The sequence below is a fragment of the Coloeus monedula genome (genome assembly GCF_965178545.1).
Source record: "Coloeus monedula genome assembly, chromosome: 2".
Taxonomy (NCBI): domain Eukaryota; kingdom Metazoa; phylum Chordata; class Aves; order Passeriformes; family Corvidae; genus Coloeus; species Coloeus monedula.
The window spans coordinates 21,650,130-21,662,887 of NC_138782.1; positions in this window are offsets into that span (position 1 = coordinate 21,650,130).

Consider the following 12,758-nt stretch of genomic DNA (forward strand, 5'->3'; position numbering starts at 1 on the left):
ATGGTGAATCCACCACTTCCCTGGGCAGCCTGTTCCAATGCTTCACAACTCTTTCAGTGAAGAATTTTTACTAATATCCAATTAAACTTCCCTTACTGTGATTTGAGACCATTTCCTCCTGTCCTCTGCTGGGTGACCAAGGAACCCATTAGAAGCAAAAAGTCCTTACAAAAGAAAAGGCTGGAGTTTTTATCTGCAATCAACCATTTCAGTGCAATTTCATTCCATAAAGATCTGAAAGGCTTTTTTGTTTTTATTCCAAAGCCGAATGAAAACAATTTTTGAACTTCAACAGTTGTTACAAAATGGAATTGTCATCTTGTGGACAGCACCACTGAGCATATGGTGTTACTGTCAAATAAATCTTGTTTAATATCAAAATGACTAACATTGCATTGATTGCATTCCGCAGTGTATTTTTAACTCACTCAAACCTATCTTTTCTCATCTAAATAGACCTTTCAGAGAATCTCAGAGATTTCCTGCAGAACTGAATCTATTTTGCTGTGCAATGTATTTTGCTATGCAAGCTATCAGCTTTCTTACAGCATTTACATTGCTTTGCAAGGACAGCCACAACAGGAAACAGTCTGTTTTCTTCCTCTTCCTGGGAACACTGGACATCTTGCAAGAAAGTTTGTCCACCAAACTTTGACAATTTGTAGTTCAGTTTTGCTGTTCCAAGTAATTTGGATTATCTGGACAAATATTCTTTTTTTTTTTTTTTCTAAGGTGCTCAGTCATATCATTGTTAATGATGCATTGTTAATGTGCATTTAAATATTTGCTGATGAAAGATCCCTAGATATCCAACCATGACTGAATAACTGTGGAGAATTGTGCCTTCACTCCTGCAAATTTCTTATCAATGTGAAACTCCTTGTAGGTTTCAAATCTAAGGTTAAAAAATGTATTTTAACATATTTGAGCTTGGTATGACTGTGAGGTACAGCAGTGTATCTATGTCCATTACACCCGAGCTGAGGTTCGGGGAGGTGAAAACTCACATCCTTGAGTATTTTTGTGCCTTTAATTTCAAACCTGTTTGCAGAGCTGAACAAATATAGGTCTTTAAATTTTCCCAGAAAATCAGGAACAAAATAAAGAAGTGACCTGAGGTTTCTCAGCACTAAGCTCAGGTGAGGCAAACACCTGCATCAGCTGTACCTTCCTCATCCTAAAAATGTCCAGCTGTCCAGGCAGCTCTGAGGCTAAAGCACTACACTTCTGTCCTGCATTTCTTTATTTTTAAAAGAGATACAGAATACTTGTTTTGCAGTTTGTTTGCATTCAGTTTTATTTTCAAAATTTTTTGTTCTTTCTGAAATAGGAACTGCTCACATGCAGACCAAGCTGAACAAGTCATTTCAGTTTCCTCTGTCTCAATTTCTCTTTCTGAACAGTGAGAATGTTGAATCTTCTATAAAAGTACTGATTACCTATAGACACAAAGAGAGGTTCAGTCAAATCTGACCTGGCACATCTCAATATATATCACATGTTTTTTTCTCTGTACCCGTTTGTGTCGAAAGATACAGGAAAGTTTGTACTCACAAACTTTGCATCATGATTTAAAGGGCCACATCTTTATCTGGTATTAACAGGCATAGCTCCATCCTCTAACAACCAGGAGACCTATGGCTGTAGAAAGCAGGAAAGGCAGGCACAGCACTTCCCAGGGGTTTCTGCTGACTTGAGCTCCTTTTGTCCAACCCTTAACCGGAGGCCCAAGCTCAATAGGACACCAGAGGGCAAAGAGCAAAGGAATGATACTAATTCACAAACAACCTCATAAAACTATTCTTGTAGGCCCTTTAAAAAGTTTTAAATGTCTGCCAAATGGATGAGGTCACCATGAGCAATCAGCAAGTCTTGCTATGCAAGGAAAAGATCTGTTCACATTTTTCTTGAATCGGGAGAGGGGTAAGTTCAATAGAGAGGATCACAGTCTGGCCACTGCACACCCATTTCCTTATCAGGCAGTCATCACAAGAGGACTAATTTGTGCTTCAGTCTTAACTGAATGGTGTCCATAGGTTAAAAAAATACACGTGATCTAAATGTTGTTTCCGTAAGATGCTGATTCCCAGTTCAGCAAAGCACTTCAGGATGTGAAAGTATCATAGGTTGAGTTTGTCATTACCTGCTGCTTCATACAGAAAGGGGCTGCCTTGCTCACATGGAAAGAGCCTTTTGTACTTCTGTGGGCCAGGGTGCTCTCAGTGTTTTCTTTTCTTCACATAAGCTACCTCATGAAGTAAATAAAAAGGATTGCTGAAGAGCTCCACCTGCTCTTCTCTTTTCAGTGAGGAAGAAAAAATTGCTTTTCTCCCCACAGCCTTTTGAATCTCATAAATACATCGTTTGCATACCAGATTACTGTTCAGTTCTAGATCATATTTTAGTCAAGTATATCCTACATTTCCATTTTTATATTTTGTCATAATTTCCCCATTCCCCATTTATCTTAACTGGCTTAAGACTTAACTAGCAGCTTGGGTCTTGTTTATTTGGGGTGGGGTGGGGTTTTTTTGACAACCACAACGATTATTTATTTATTTATTTATTTTGCCAATGGTAAGATTTTTCTCTCACATAATTTTCATTCTTCTCTTTTCCAGTTCTCTTTTGCCCTTTCTAATTGCATCAGTCCATTAAGCAATGAGCCTGTTACCTCTACATAGCCCCCCCAACAAGGATCACTTAGTCACAAAGATTTGACAGTGAAGTTGTTACCATTTTGTACTGTTGATTTTTTCCAGGAATCATATGGATAGTTTTATGAGGATGTTTGTGAATTATCATCCATATTTTCCCTTTGTCCTCTGCTCTCTCTCTGTGAGACCCTTGGCAAGACCAGAAGCAAATGAGTGCAACTGAATACAAAACCCTGGGAAATGCTGTGCCTGATTTTGTTTTGCTCAACAGCTGGAAGAAAAGGGAGCAGCTTCAGTGGTGGTGCTAAACTTGTGAATGCCAGGTGAGGATTAAGGAATTCAGCCAGATGAGATAATTAGTGTACATATACTCTGATGCAAATAGAGACAACCAGGCTAACCAAGCTCTTCAGAAACATTGGCCCAGTTAAACATGGTTGATCTGAGATTTGAATACTCAGGTTTTGATGTGGCAAACCCACTTAGTTGAGAAAGTGGCTCCAAGAGGTCCAGAATTGATGGAGTCAAGTCCAAGGGATCCTTGGCACTGCAAATTTTTTGAATGCTACAAGGACTCAGCTAATTAGCTTTTCCTCTATAAGAACACTAGCATGGAATTTTGTCTCTTTAAAAGTTTCTGTCCTCTCCAGTTTCTATTGAGTTGAACTGCCAGATTCAAAAGTAATTGATGGGAAGGACAGGCAAATACTCACTTGTGCACTGACACCCCCAAACACACGCAGAGAACACAATCTCATAAACGCCATGTCCTTAGGAAGCAAGACTAAAACTGAAGTAAGTATTTACATGAAACAGCAAAGCAGAGCAGTCAGGCTTTGGAAGGCTTTCAGCCAGATCCCTGTCTTCTGTAAATCAGTGTGGAGGGCAATGGAGCAGCACCAATTTGCACCAGTTTGGGTCACCTAGCTCTATTCTTGACTAGTCCGTTGTATATCCAGTCTTCACAAAATGAAAATGTCAAGGTTTGGAGACCAGGATCAAAGATGTGTTGGAAAGAAGGTTTTCTAGGGAATTGAAAACCCTCAAGGGATAGAGAGTGAAGGCTAAATAATATTGTTTTAAAGTAATGGCTATAACATTTTCAGGAAGCTTGCTTTCCCTGGATACATCTCATTTTAAGGCATCACTGTTCAGTCTCATAAGGAATGCTATTGCTGACAAAATAACCTCCAGTTCTTTTTGCTGTTTCAGTTACTGTGTTGATCAATTTGAAATGTCTGTTTGCTTGACATGACTGAGAGTGTAAATGATCTGAAATGTGATACAGCATAGCAAGATGATTTGAACCACTCTTTACATCTTCCTTCGTTTTTTCAGAGGGAAATATGTTGAACTGAAAAAGAAAATTAAACCTTATTAAGGGAAGCACCTACAACAGTTATGTCCTGTCTTGATTCAGTGTCCTAAATAAAACTACTATGATGTGTTCCATTTCATAACAAAACCAAAATAAAAAGGAAAAATAAAGGAACCACCAAGTAAGTTCCTCTGGCCACAGTTTACTAGGCTGCCTTTGTCCCCAGGTGATCTATCTTTGAGGCCTTTGCTGCTGAATTTCTTTATACATAATTGTGTTTCCATTTTGGAGCAAACTATTGTCAGGCAGGAGTCTGAGACAGTGGTACGAGTTACACTTATTTCTGCATTTCATGTGCTTCCAGGTAACTGGAACTTTTAGCTAAGGTCTTTGCAAAGAGACAAACAATGAGGCCCAAAGTGAATTAAGATTCATGCTCTCTATGACATAAAAACTAGCTTTGTAGAAAAGAATGTCATCTAAAATGACAAGTAAATGTGTTTGTAAAATATTCGCTGTAGCATAAATCAGTAATCTGGATACTGTGCAGGTTGTCTGAGCATTTATTAATTGACTTTACTGTGCAGGTCACTGAGCACTGGAACAGGTTGCCCAAAGAGGTTGTGGAGTCTCCCTCACTGGGGATATTCAAGAATTGTCTGGATACACTCCTGTGCCCTGTGCTCTGGGATGACCCTGCTTGAGCAGACAGGTTGGACCAGATGACCCACTGTGATCCCTCCCAGCCTGACCCATTCTGTGATTCTATGTTCTGCACAGGTCAAATATATCTTCTGTAATGCCAAAAAAAATCGTAATCCATATGTCAAAGCATGCATGTATGAAAATGATAACTCACTTTTGCTCAATTTTTTCATTAACCAACAGGCTATAGGCATTTCTCAGTTTTTCTGTCTTTCTTCACGGTTGCAAGAACCACAGTAGAGAAATGAAGATTTACCTACCTGGCCAAATTTTGGTCCGAGAAATCATACTTACATGTATGTGAATCCTAAACCACTTGGCCATTGGTTATGACAAAGCATAAATTATCTTATTCCTTGCCCCACACCCAGATCAAATTCAAGGTACTTCATGTCAAGTTCCTGCACTTTGTCCTTTCTTCTACTGACTGGGTGTATGAGCTGAATCTGTCTGACCAAGAATTGCTGGGAATGTCTTGATCTAAGGAGACATTTCATACTCTACAAAATAGTTTTTATTCAGGAAAATTTATAAAACAGAACTGACATCAGCTCAAAATCCAGGATCAATGCACCCTTAGACTCTAGCAGACATTCAGGTACATCTTCAAAACTTGGCCACTCTCTCATCTGCTTGATAACAGTAAGTTCATGAGAAAGTGCCTCTGAGGAACTTTATGAAGTGGCTAATGGGCATCATTTCAACTGTTCCTCCTCCTGCCAACCATGCCACCACCCTGATGCAGCGTGAAGCAACCCTGTGTTGTTCAACTCTTTCTTCACTGTTGCTTCCTCATGAATCCAAGTACCCTTCCAGCATTTCCCACAAGGATACCTTGTTACCCACAGCAATCCTAATGTATGGAAGTACGGCTGATACTGAGGAACTTCTTGTGCAGACTGTCTCCTACCTTTCAGAACATTTCCAAAATATCTGTCCCAGTTGTTAGAGAAAATGAAGCTGTGTGCATAGGAAAATTGTCTGAAAAGATGCAATGTTTGGCTTCCTTCCTCAGATCCAGAATGTACTATGTGTTCCTTGGATAATGGACAACGTGTTGGGTAGTTCCAGATAAGGTATCCAATAACTCTATTTTGTGTCCCCACTTTTTTTGCCCTTGTTCCAGAGAAAATTGGACAAGTGCCTGAGAAATAATTTTATTGTGTGGAGAGTTACTATGAAAACGTATTCTGCTATTTTTCATTGACCTCTAAAATGAACTCCCTAATTAAGTGCAAATGGGAAACTGACTTGGAGCAGGTTGTCTCTAATCTTGGACAAGACAGACACAGTAAAGTTTATGAACTTGATAGACTGAAGCTGCCAAAAGTCAGTTTTGCTTTTCTTCCATTCACTGCACATAGAATATCTATAACATGTTGCTGAAAAATACAAAAAAAAGGAGATTCCTTAGACATCTGTTTGCACTGAAAGTATCAAAAAAAAAAAGGGAAAGGCAGATGATATTCCAGATGATAAACATTTGTGCAAATTAATCTTTTATGCAGTAGCTTTTATCTTCTTAAAGAATCTTTTCTTCTTACTGAGTTGCACCATAAATATAAGAAATTGCACACATATAAAAAAAATAAAAGTTCTTATATGCTGTGGAATTTTTTCCTCCTGAACTTACATATAGGGGAACAGTTAGAGAAAAAAATTAAAATGGGCTGCAATATGCAAATTTCAGTTCTTGCTAAAAGTGAACCTAAGTTTATGGTGAAGTCATAGGAAAATATAAGTTCATTACAAATTATATGTGTATGTATGCAGGTAGAGCTACCAGAGATTTGCCACTTCAAAAATGATGAACAAAATTTTATGGCACTGGCTCACATGGATATGCCAGGCCAAGAGGGAAGTGATGTAAGAATAAAGGACCCAATACATGGTTTCACGCCTTCTACTCAGTCTGAACAATGCCAATCCTGTATTGGAGAACCAGTTGAAGTTCAAGGCTGGAAGCTAGGCTTGAGAATGCCCTAAGAAGTAGGGTAGGTGTTCCTACAGGGTGCTGTGCCTCCAGGAGGTCCCAGTGGGTGCCCTACACCCGTGCAAAGCACCAATAGAGTGCCCAGGTGCTGGAGCCCCTTCACTCAGTCTCAGTCACTGCTCTCTTTGCCCTGCCTTGCTTCTGCTGCTCTTCTGTTTATAAACTGACCACAGTCTTGTGCCTTACCCTCATTTTATGGCCTTGATCTCAAGGCTAGATCCACTCCTGTCATCTCCACAACATTCTTTCAGCTCATGTGCTTCACAAGGGAGAGGGCACTGCCAAGGCAGATCTGGCACCACACCAGGGGACTACCGAGGGTTTCTCTTACTACTGAACTGTAGGGCATTAAGAGTAATGGAAAGCAAGAGGAATCCAAATACAGCTGTGAAAGCTAAGATAACTGAAATAAGGGCCAGAGAATGAATTTAGCTTCTGTCTGAAAATTTTCAGGGTTTTTTTTCCAGACCTCTGGCTACAGCTATGTGACTGTGTTTCTGGCAAAACCCAGAAGTAGCTCTGCTGATATCAGTGTGAATCTGATGGAAGATCAGGCTCAGACTCAAGAGATTTCTTCATCTGTTTTATCAAAAAATATTTAGTCATCATAATCTGAAATGCGTTTTTTACCTATTCGCATACATTAAAATGCTGTTAAGTAAGAGAGATATGAAGTCTTTTCACCAACCCTTGTAGCACATCTGCTGGAAAGATCACCTTTCATCAGAAAGGAACACTTTCTTTATGAGTGACAAAACTCCTCTGAAATCCTTATTTCCCAGGGATGTACTTTTCCCTAGGAAAAAAAAATTACTTTTGCCCCATGGGTCTTTATTAATAAGACCTTCATTTGGCTCCTTGACTTTACCCTTCATTCGTGACTTATCAGGCTCCTTAGTAGTAAAAATAAAGGGTCATTTTCCTCTTCTAAATTTGCAAGCAGAGACAAACTAGAAAGTGGAGTTACAAATGCAGGAGGAAACTGATGCTTCTCTCACTGCAAAAGACCTTTGTGGTAAATGACAAATTTACACCAATGCAAGTGATATGAAAAGGAATATCTGCAGTGGTTTTGGATGAAGAAATAGGGCAAGAAATGTCAAGTGACATGAGAAGGGTCATTAAGGCAGATTCTGGGGTAGGAATTTACTCACAGTTATGCACTGCAGTGGATATAAATATTTATTGCATCTTGCTTTGCATTCAAGTGTTAAGAAGTATCCAAACGTGAGTGCATATTGCATGAAGCTTAAGGACTAATTTCAGAGTTTTCTAAATACAAGGAGAGCAGGGCTTCTTCTCTAACACAGATTTACTATCTGCCATTTGGCAAAAGCCTAACTTTCCACTTTTAAGCACTCTTACAAAATGCTGAATGGCCTCAATTCTCCTGGTGCCTAGAACCTTGTACCACATGGCTCTAACCACGGCAACATGATGTGCATAACCTAAGTGGTACCTCACAAAAACTCAGATGGTACTCGCACTGAAGGTCCGTAGTGGTCACACACAGGCAGGAATGAGAAGACACCTCTGTAGAAGCTGCATTATAGAAACCACATCTAAATTTTACTCTGCTACAAAGCTGCTCCCTAAAACTACTTGCAATAACAAATGTCGTCATTTGGTCTAGCAGATCAAAACATGACATGCAAGTCCATCTATGCCATTCAAAGCCCTCATGCTGCCCAACTTCTTAAATCTACTATAAATTGGTTTATGTTTAATTATTAGTACCTAGGGTTACACCGCTTAAATCTTTCTTAGTAGATTTCTCCAGTATGTCTGCTTTGGCTTTATTTGTCCTGACTTTGTCTTGATTTTGGCTCTGTTGTGATCTTTCACTCAAAATTTAATATAAAGAAGTTCCTCACATTTATGGAACAAACACCTGCTGAAGTCCCTTGGGCATTTTGAGTCCAAGAAGAACAATAAAAAAAGGCTTATCTTGAATGTAAGATTTGGTAAACTGGTTTCTTGTAATAGGCAGGAGTGCATCAGGATTCCAAATTGGGGTTTTCCCCAGAGTGAGCCCTGAATGTGAGGTATCATGAGAGCGTGAGAACACTTACCTAATAAACAGGGATCCCTGTGACAGTCTCTCCACTGATTTTTTCACCTCGTAAATATGTCACCTTAACTCCATACTTATTTTTAAGAATTTTTCCACCAACTCTGATGAGATGGAACTGTCCTGGAAGTACTTAAAGACTGAGCTTGTCTTCCATTTATGCTTTTTTTTGAGATAAAAAAAATATTAATAAAAAAAAAAAATCAGGCACCATTTTAGGCTCAGATATATTAGACCATCATGTCCCATCTTCATTTTGTCCTGGAGAGACTGGTTCTGTGGTCAAGTCTCTACAAGTTTGTCTCTGGGCTTTCAGAGCTGCAAATGCTTTGGAGAGACAGCAAGCAGTGGAAAGAAAAGACTGGAAATCTATTTCAGACTCTATTGCAGATTTCCTCTGTTGCTCTATAGGCAAACATTTAGGTCCAGGTTTTCAAAAGTCATGAATTAGATATTTAACAAATTGATTCTGAAAGAGTGATAGTTTGTACAACATCCAAGTGCTAGTGTTGCACTCCCTCAGTTTGTGGCTCCTACAGAATTTTGCAGCATGCCCTATAAATACCAACTTTGTATACCAAATTAATATATTTTTAATTTTTTTAAGAAATGTTATCTTTTCTTCACATCCTAATAAATTTAAACTTCACGCTGAACATGCATACATTATTCAAAGGAGGACAGTGATTACTGGAAGACTTCCAGATAGGAAGGGCTGAAAAGGTTGGAACTGTTCTCTTTAGAGGAGAAAGGCTAATACAAGAAACACAAAGAAGAAATAATAATTTTAAAAACTAATAGAAGGAATAAAGAATATTGGTGCTTTGCATTTCTTTATACTTCAAAAGGGCCAATTGATCATCTTCTAGCAATTGGCTAGATTGACTACCAGACTAAATGAACTTCTTGAATCCCACTGGGCAACTCCTAGAGTAGACATGGAAATGCAATGTGTGATGCAGGCCAAACTGTGGTCCTACAAATATGTACTCAGTCATTACTCATTTTAAGGGAGTGCAATGCACTCTTAAAGATTTGTAAAGTGCTTGAGATTCTCTTATACAGGGTGTGAAAAATCATAAGTGTGTGAGAGCATGTGTGTCTGCACATGCTTCTTTTAGAGGATTTTAATTTATGGACAGAGACTTTTGCATACAAATAAGCACAATCATGTCCTCCTGAATTAATCCATCTGGCCAGATCTCAGTGTCATGGACTGGAGTCATTCAGATAACAAAAGAGGAAGACAGAAGGATTAGTGAAGCAAAATGGAAAGTACAAGTTAACTTGGGGAAGCTGAAGGTGTCTGGAGCCAGCCAATAAAAAATATATTTTAAGTGTCAGATTTTGTCCCAGTATCTACCTGGCAGAACCCCTGTCAGAGTTCCATCAGAGCAGTATCTGTGGACTCTGTGCCACATGATGTGGAAGCTTGCACACAATAACAAATAGTCCCCTGGGCAGCTATCTTCTGTCCTCTTTGCCTTGTTTTCAGTACTATCACCAGCAGCAGTTATGATTATGTGCCATGTGGAATAACAGCTTGATCATGTCACATTTCTGCCGTGCCTTGACATTGGCTTCAAAAGCAGTGTTCTTCTATGCTAAATTAGAGTTATAAAACTAAGTCCTTCCCATGTGAATAAGTATGGTAAATAGAGGATATTGATTTAAAAAAATACAGGAAGGTAAATTTCCTTAAATATTGCTGGCTTGGGAGCTCAGCCCTATGGTTAAAGAGCACTTTGACAAAAGTGTTTCTATGCTTAAAACAAGCATTTAGCAAATGAGGCAGTATTTCATCTGGGTTTATTTATCATCATACCGAGGATGACTGAGTTTAGTAAAGGAGATAAATACAGAGTCTAATTATTCAAGTATCAACCAGCTGGCACACAGGCAGCCTTTTCATTACTGCTTAAACAGCAAAACTGTGACTCCTTTTACCCACAGAAAGTCACAGTTGCTCACAGAAAAGGCTGTGGTCACTAAAGACATCTTACTCACTGCTTGCCAAGGGAACTCATCCCAACCCCCAGGAGTTTCCAGTGCCTGTGCTGTCATTGTCAGCAAGCTGTAGAAAAGTATCAAAAGGAAGATGTGTGACTAGAAATTGAGAATGGACTTAAAACTCCTCGAAAAGCAGCTGCTGAAGCCCAGACCTGGCATCAGATGGTTGCAGATGGGAAAGATGTCTCACCTTATTTTCCACCCAAAGTTTTTCTCTGATATGAAATAAATTCATAGATTCAAGCAATACAGAGCTGCAAAGTGAGAGCTGCACCTTACTCAGAAACTCATAGAATTTCTTGTCTCCTTCCCCTTACTTTTCCTCCAGATTTAAAAAAGCTCTGCCTCCTGAGCACAGTGAAATTAGACTTTGCTGATCATGATTTTAATGCCTCTATCTCCATCCCCCTCAGCTGGGTTCCTGCAAACTTCAGCAGCACAGAATCAGGGCTTCAATCGTGCCTTCTTCAAAGCCATTTTTGATACGTGCTCATCTGTTAACCTCTCCTTCCCCCTTCTAGCAGCTATTACTGCAACAGAGATTAAATGTAAGCACAGGATTTTTAAGAGAACCATGGTATTCTTGGTTTCACTAGCTGGTACATAAAAACTTGAGAGTGTGGGATTGATTTTCAGGTACACAAACCACCTGCCAAGATCTGAGTGGACTTTATCAGGAAGATGGCTCAGTTCTCCGCTTGTGCCTGACTAGTCCAAAGGGCTTTTCTCTAGCCCAGATCAGGATCTGCAATCATTTATAGAACTGTTCAGGAAATTAAATTTCTTTTTCTCTGAAAAAATGCATACTTTTTTTATTTCAGCAAAATCATCCACAGTCAAAGACCAGAAAAAGCAGCCTACCAAGCCCTGCTGTTTCAATTACTGAAAACAAAACAAAAACCTCCAAAAAACCAAAACCATATTTAATTTGCTAGCAACCTCAAGTACTGTCCCTGAGTTTGTTTGTTTTAAAGTTCCTCTTTGCTAGAAGTTTTCAACCAGCTTTTAATGAACAGGGCCCTGGACCTGCTGTTGTTGAAGGCAACAAGGAGGAGAAGGAGATCTGGCACACGAACAGTCCTTAAGTGATCAAAACGTGGATTTACCCAGATGATCTCTTGTGTAGGAATAATCTACACAAAGTTACAGAAAAAAATAAAATAGACCATAATGGAGAGAACATCAAAAAACCACTGAATAGCAGGCAGCAGATTTTCTCAGCATAGACATCTGTAAATTAACGAAGTTCCAGTTTAAACAAAGCTTGTCAGAAGGAGTCTCTCCTTTTACACATTCTTTTTGGCTTCAAACAGTACAGATAAAAATACAATTCCTGCTCCTTTCTGCAGCACCCAGGACAAACAGTGCCGACCTTCCTCAGCATTTTCATGCATCAGTATTGACCTGTTCCTCTGAAACCACTAATCCTTGACTACTTCTGAATGACACAGAATATTAAAAGAGATTTCCTCCTGAGCCCAGTAAAGAGCTTGAAATCCTTCCAACTCTGCTAGCCTGCTAATCCTTAAATTATATATGTTTTTTTAATCTGGTCTAAGTGTGTGTCTCTGCTTTTAGTCACTGACAGACATGCTTTCATTTTGGTCACTGTTATCCTGGAATTTCTTCAGCTGTACGGTGAATGGTAAGATACCACTCTACACTCATCCTGTGGCTACCATAAAAAAATTTAGACTGACTTCAATTTTTTTAAAATGGGTGCTTAGAAACAGTTCTGGGGCTGTGCAAAAAGACCTCCCAGAGATTTAGGCTTCAAATAGCAACAATTCTTTGAGCCTTCCAGAACATATCGGCCCTGGAACTTTATTTAGGCTCCAATTTAGTGCCTGGATTTCACAAGCTTAGTGATCTACCTGTGGCTTGGGAGGCCAGTTCTGGGAGATGGCAGGCATTCAGTCCACTGGAAAATCGAGCCAGTTATCTAAATCCAGCCTGCAGAAATCTAATCTTAGCCAGAAGTTTGCACCATTTGTCAGCACACAA